This window comes from Papio anubis, unplaced genomic scaffold (assembly GCF_008728515.1).
Source record: "Papio anubis isolate 15944 unplaced genomic scaffold, Panubis1.0 scaffold2280, whole genome shotgun sequence".
Taxonomy (NCBI): domain Eukaryota; kingdom Metazoa; phylum Chordata; class Mammalia; order Primates; family Cercopithecidae; genus Papio; species Papio anubis.
This window is the reverse complement of record NW_022162329.1, coordinates 1-6409: the sequence shown is the minus strand read 5'-3', so window position 1 is coordinate 6409 and position 6409 is coordinate 1. Positions and strand designations below refer to the sequence as shown.

General features: G+C 42.1%; 1 pseudogene; it reads left to right on the top strand.

Annotated features, from left to right (window-relative positions):
• Positions 1-4968: 4968 nt before the first annotated feature.
• Positions 4969-6405, top strand: LOC116272857 (annotated as a pseudogene).
• The last annotated feature ends 4 nt before the right edge of the window (positions 6406-6409 follow it).

The window sequence follows — 6409 nt, the reverse complement described above, 5'->3', positions numbered from 1 at the left end:
TCCTCCTTCTTTCCCTCTCTTCCTCCATTTTTTCCTTTTTATTATGAAATTTTCCTAATATATAAATAACTCTATGTGATTGTGCTATAAGTAAGCATTTTCTGAATCTATATGTCAAAAGTATAATGCCATGGTATATAAGAAACAAGTAAACAACAGGAAGTTATTAACAGAGTCTGAATGAAAATGCCTGCTGTAATTCTACTGCCAAGACAGTGACTTTTAACTCAATTCCTTCGACGCAGTATTTTCAGAACACATCATCAAGTATTACACATTTATTGTAAAAGTTTAAGTAGCCACAATCACTTTGGAAATCATATTATCATTATCTAGTATGATTAAAGTCCATACAACATATCATCCAACCAACCCATTCCTAATCATACACTCTGGGGGGCTTTCTTACCTATGTGCACAGGAGACATGCACACTAATGTATATGGCAAAAAGTGGAATCAGCCACATATACATCAATAGGAAAGTAGTGAAATTGTGGTATAACCATAAAATGTAAACCTTCAGCAGTAAAAATGAGTGAATGACAGTCTCCCACACCACAGATAACTCCTATACGTAATGTGCATCATGGGAAAATAAATGCAGTAGGAATTTGCTGTACAGGAAGCTTAAAAACCAGCAAAACTAACTGATATTTGGTTTGGGAATATATAAATACTTATTGCACAAATCTTTAAAGAAATACAAAGGAATAATAATCACAGGTTCAGGATGGAGTCTCCTTCTGGGGGATGTGAATGGGCAGCAGCCCAGGGGAGCTTTACAGGTTTGTATTTTACACCAGTGCTGGGCAGCCTGCTAGTTACTTGATTATATTTCCTAAACAGAGTTTTTCAAATTAAAATATACCTGTTTTTTATAGAAATGAAAGAGAAAAGAATACCAAAGTTCATTGCAAGCATCCTTAACAAGAACTACTTACATTTGAAGAAAACCGCAGAGAATCCTACAGAGCCATGTGACAGAGAGGACCAGGATGCCATGAAAATGGCCTTGGCTACAAATAGGTCATTTGATCCTTGGCTCACTGGCATCTCTCTAGATTTTCAATTATACAATGTTCAATCTGCTGTGCAAGGTAATTCCATCTTGCAAAGGATTTGATGTTACATTTTACCACACATAAAACTGAATTAAACTTTTACAGAATTGGAAATGCACATCATTGATCAAAACAAATGAAACAAGAAAAGAGTAGGAAGGAATATCCAGTGATGGAATAGCAAATATGAATGGAAAACAGAATAGGACTGCTAAAACGAAAAAAAAATTTGGAAGCACATAATAGAGTGCTATATAGAATCATAGTGGTGTCCAAATCACTTCTATCACATCTCATTCAATACCACAACAAAAGATGTTAAGTTTATTATAGAATGCCCACCGAATAGCCAGTTTTTGAAAAAACCTTGTTTCTCAATTCGAGCTAACCATTTCGGGCTACTGCATCAAACCAAAGTTATTGGCATCATGTTAAGCTAGATGTGTTGACTGAAGTATGAGATTCACATTTTTGTAAATGAAAAGCAATTTGATTAGGCAATTTTTTTCTAAGTGAAAGCAAGTTTATTAGAGAAGTAAAGAAACAAAAGAACGGCTACTCCATAGAGCAGAGTTTTTTGTTTTTTTTTTTAAGTGTAGGCAAATGTTTAGTGAAGATGATATTTCAATAAGAAAATTGGCGCTTGGGACATACTTCCACTAAATTTGAGACATCTTAGACAAAACAAAGACTTATTTTCAAGGCATTAGTTTTAAGGGACTGAAGTCTTGGAACTATTTGATCTAGTTACTCTATGTTCTCAACTGTGTTAACTCATTGAAGAGAACATTGTTATTTAATAACAATGGTATTGGCAAGAAAAACTCAGAGATATTGTTGTATTTCCTTACTCTGTCTCAGCACCCAAAGCTCTGTGATGTCTCAAACTTTTAATCATGAATTTAAAAAGAGAAGCTTATCATGGAATTAGAAAAAAACTATTTTAAAATTCATATGGATCCAAAAAGAGCTTGTATAGCCAGAAGAATCCTAAGCAAAAAAAAAAAAAAAAAAAAAAAAAGCTGGAGGCATCAGGCTACCCGACTTAAAACTATACTACAAGGCTACAAAAACAGGCACATAAACCAATGGGACAGAATAGAGAACTCAGAAAAGAGACCGCACATCTACAACCATTTGATCTTCAACAAACCTGACAAAAACAAGCAATGGGGAAAGGATTCCCTATTTAATAAATGGTGCTGGGAGAACTGGGTAGCCATAAATGGAAACTGGACCCCTTTCTTACATTTTACACAAAAGTTAACTCCAGATGGATTAAATACTTAAACGTAAAACCCAAAACTAGAAAAACCCTGGAGGAAAATCCAGACAACACCATTCCGGACACAGGGATGGACAAAGATTTTATGATGAGATCACCAAAAGCATCTGCCACAAAAGCAAAACTTGACAAATGGGATCTAATTAAACAAAAGAGCTTCTGCACAGCAAAAGAAACTATCATCAGAGCAAACAGACATCCTATGGATGGGAGAAAATTTGTGCAATCTACTCATCTGACAAAGTTCTAATATTCAGAATCTACAAAGAACTTAAGCAAATTTACATGAAAAAAACAACTTCATTAAAAAGTGGACAAAGGACCTGAACAGACACTTCTCAAAAGAAGATGTACATGTGGCCAACAAAAATATGAAAAAAAGGTCAACATCACGGATCATTACAGAAATGCAAATCAAAACCACAAATGAGATACCATCTCATGCCAGTCAGAATGGCAATTATTAAAAAGTCAAGAAACAACAGATGCTGGCGAGGTTGCAGAGAAATAGGAATGCTTTTACACTGTTGGAGGAAAAGTAACTCGGTTAATCCATTGTGGAAGACAGTGTGGCGATTCCTCAAAGATTTAGAACCAGAAATACCATTTGACCCAGCAATCCCAATACAGGATATATACCCAAAGGAATATAAATCATTCTATTATAAAGTTATATGCATGTTTACCTTCACTGTAGCACTATTCACAATAGCAAAAACATGGAATCTACCCAAATGCCCATCAATGATGGACTTGATAAAGAAAATATGGTTCATATACACCATAGAATATCATGCAGCCATAAAAAGGAATGAGATCAAGTCCTTTTCAGGGATATGGATGAGCTGGAAGCCATTATCCTCAGCATACTAACACAGGAACAGAAAACCAAACACAACATGTTCTCATTTACAATTGGGAACTGAGCAATGAGAACACATGGACACAGGGAGAGGAACAACACACACTGGGGCCTCTTGGGAGAGGGCAGTGGTTGGGGGATCATTAGCAAATATAGCTAATGCATGCCAGGGTTAATGCCTAGGTGATGAGTTGATAGGTGCAGCAAACCACCATGGCACACGTTTACCTATGTAACAAACCTGCACATCCTGCACATGTACCCTGGAACTTTAAATTAAATTAAAAGACAAGCTTAAGGAGTTAATGAAAAATAATTAGATAAAAGAAGCCTTTGATTTTCAAAATCCTGAAACAATAGTTTTAATTTTGCTTTTAACATATATTCAAATCCTTTGATACTGTTCCCTTCCAGAGGTGCAGCTTAATTCCCTCTCTTGAGTGTGGCTTGGACTTAATGAGGCACTTCTGATATGGACTGGCTCTGTGTTCCCACCCAAATCTCATCTTGAATTGTCATGCAAATTGTAATCCCCACCTGTTGGTGGAGGGACCACATGGGAGGTGACTGGATCATGGGGACAGTTCCCCCATGCTGTTCTCATGATACTGAGGGAATTCTCATGAGATGTGATGGTTCTATAAGGGGCATTTCCCTGCTTCATTCTGCATTTCTCTCTCCTGCCACCATGTGAAGAAGGACGTGTTTGCTTCCACTTCTGCCATGACTCTAAGTTTCCTGGGGCAGGCTCCTCAGCAATGCAGAACTGTGAGTCAGTTAAACCTCTTTCCTTTATAAATCACCCAATCTCAGGTATTTCTTTATAGCAGTGTGAGAATGGACTAATACAACTTCTAACTTATAGAATAATGCTGACATAACAGTTTGTGACTCTGGGTGTAGAACATAAAACTCACTGCAGCTTCCACCTTCTCTCTGTCTCTGGGATCATGAGCTCTGGGGGAAGCCAGCTGCTGTGCAATAAGCAGCCCTGCAGGAAAGTCCACGTGACTGAGAACTGAGGTCTTCTGGGAACAGACAGCAAGGAACTAGGCCTTTTCCACAGCCATGTGACTGATCCATGTTTCTTGTGAATCCTCAGCCCCAGTGAAGCCCTCAGATGATGCAGCCCTTGACTGACAACTGGACTGCAACCTTGTGAGAGGTCCTGAGCCAGAAGCACTCAGGGAAACCTCTCCTGGATTCCTAACCATTGGAAACTGTGGGAGATGATGAATATTTGTTGTTTTGAGCTAAGTGTTATATAATTTGTTATGCAATCGTAAATAAACAATACATTTTCACAAGACAGGATGTATTATTACACGTTAAATTGCATTTGCTCCAAATGTATCATCATCATCATTATTATTTTTGAGACAAGGTCACACTCTGTAACCCAGGCTGGAGTGCGGTGGCATGATCACCATGCACTGCAGTGTCAACCTCCTGGGGTCAAGGGACCCTCTGATCTCAGCCTCCTGAGTAGCTGGGACTACAGGCATGAACCACCATGCCTGACTAATTTTCTAATTTTTTTGTAGAGATGGGGGTTTTGCCCAGGCTGATCTTGAACTTCTGGAGTCAACAAATCTGCCTTCCTCTGCCTTCCACAGTGCTAGGATTGCAGGCGTGAGCCACCACATCTGGCCTAAATTAATTATAAGATATTAAACATGTAACTTAGTTTTAAAAGGTAAGGAGAATTTCCATGGCCGAAGAGGATGTAGTTTAATACCGTTCACAATGATCACTTGAACTTCAATTTCCAACTGTGTCCCAATTAAACACAAAAGGAAGATCCAACCCTTGCTAGGCTGATTCTATGATGGCCCCAACAACCAGCTCCTGGTCATTCACCTGACACATAGGCAAACTATATGTTTCCTGGTTGCAACATATAGTAACACAGTGTGCTACTTTGTATTGAGGAAATATCCTGGACTCACTCAGAAACTCAGCGCTATGGAATGATGGTAAACTTAAAATACGACAAGTGGGAGTCACAGATACATTGTTTGGGAAAGTGAAATTTAGGAGCTTTGTGAGTCCTGTTGTAACGCTTTTAGACACATTTATATATCAAGGGGCCAAAGTCACATTTTTTACCAGTTGGATTCTTGATCATTCGGGGGTTACCAAGATTCTACTACCCAGTGTATTTAATAAACAAAGAGCAAACTTGTCTCTATTCTGTCTCATGCACTCAGGCACAACTTCTCCAGATTAAAAAAACAAAAACAAAAAAAACAAAAAAAAAATGATCTCTATACCTTCATTCCCAGGGCAAGCTCACTCTCTGGCACCAAGCTCCGTGGGGTGAGTTTTCTTCTAGAAGAGTCCAGGGGGACAGGTAAGGAGTGGGAGGCAGGGAGTCCAGTTCAGGGATGGAGATTCCGGGATGAAAAGTGAAGGGAGAGGGACGGGGCCCATGCCCAGGGGTTCTCCCTGGTTTCTCAGACAGCTCCTGGGCCAAGACTCAGGGAAACAGTGAGACAGAGCGCTTGGCACAGGAGGAGCGGTGTCAGGGCGAAGTCCCAGGGCCCCAGGTGTGGCTCTCAGGGTCTCAGGCCCCGAAGGCGGTGTATGGATTGGGGAGGCCCAGCGTTGGGGATTCCCCATCTCCGCAGAGTTTCTCTTCTTCTCCCAACCTGCGTCGGGTCCTTCTTCCTGGATACTCACGACGCGAACCCCGTTCTCACTCCCATTGGGTGTCGGGTTTCTAGAGACGCCAATCAGCGTCGCCGCGGTCCCGGTTCTAAAGTCCCCACTCACCCACCAGGACTCAGATTCTCCGCAGACGCCGAGGATGGCGGTCATGGCGCCCCGAACCCTCCTCCTGGTGCTCTCAGGGGTCCTGGCCCTGACCCAGACCCGGGCGGGTGAGTGCGGGGTCGGAAGGGAAACGGCCTCTGCGGGGAGGGGGGAGGAGGGAGGGGCCCGCACGGCGGGGGCGCAGGACCCGGGGAGCCGCGCGGGGAGGAGGGTCGGGCGGGTCTCAGCCTCTCCTCGCCCCCAGGCTCCCACTCCATGAGGTATTTCCACACCGTCACGTCCCGGCCGGGCCGCGGGGTGCCCCGCTTCGTCGCCGTGGGCTACGTGGACGACACGCAGTTCGTGCGGTTTGACAGCGACGCCGCGAGCCAGAGGATGGAGCCGCGGGCGCCGTGGGTGGAGCAGGAGGGGCCGGAGTATTGGG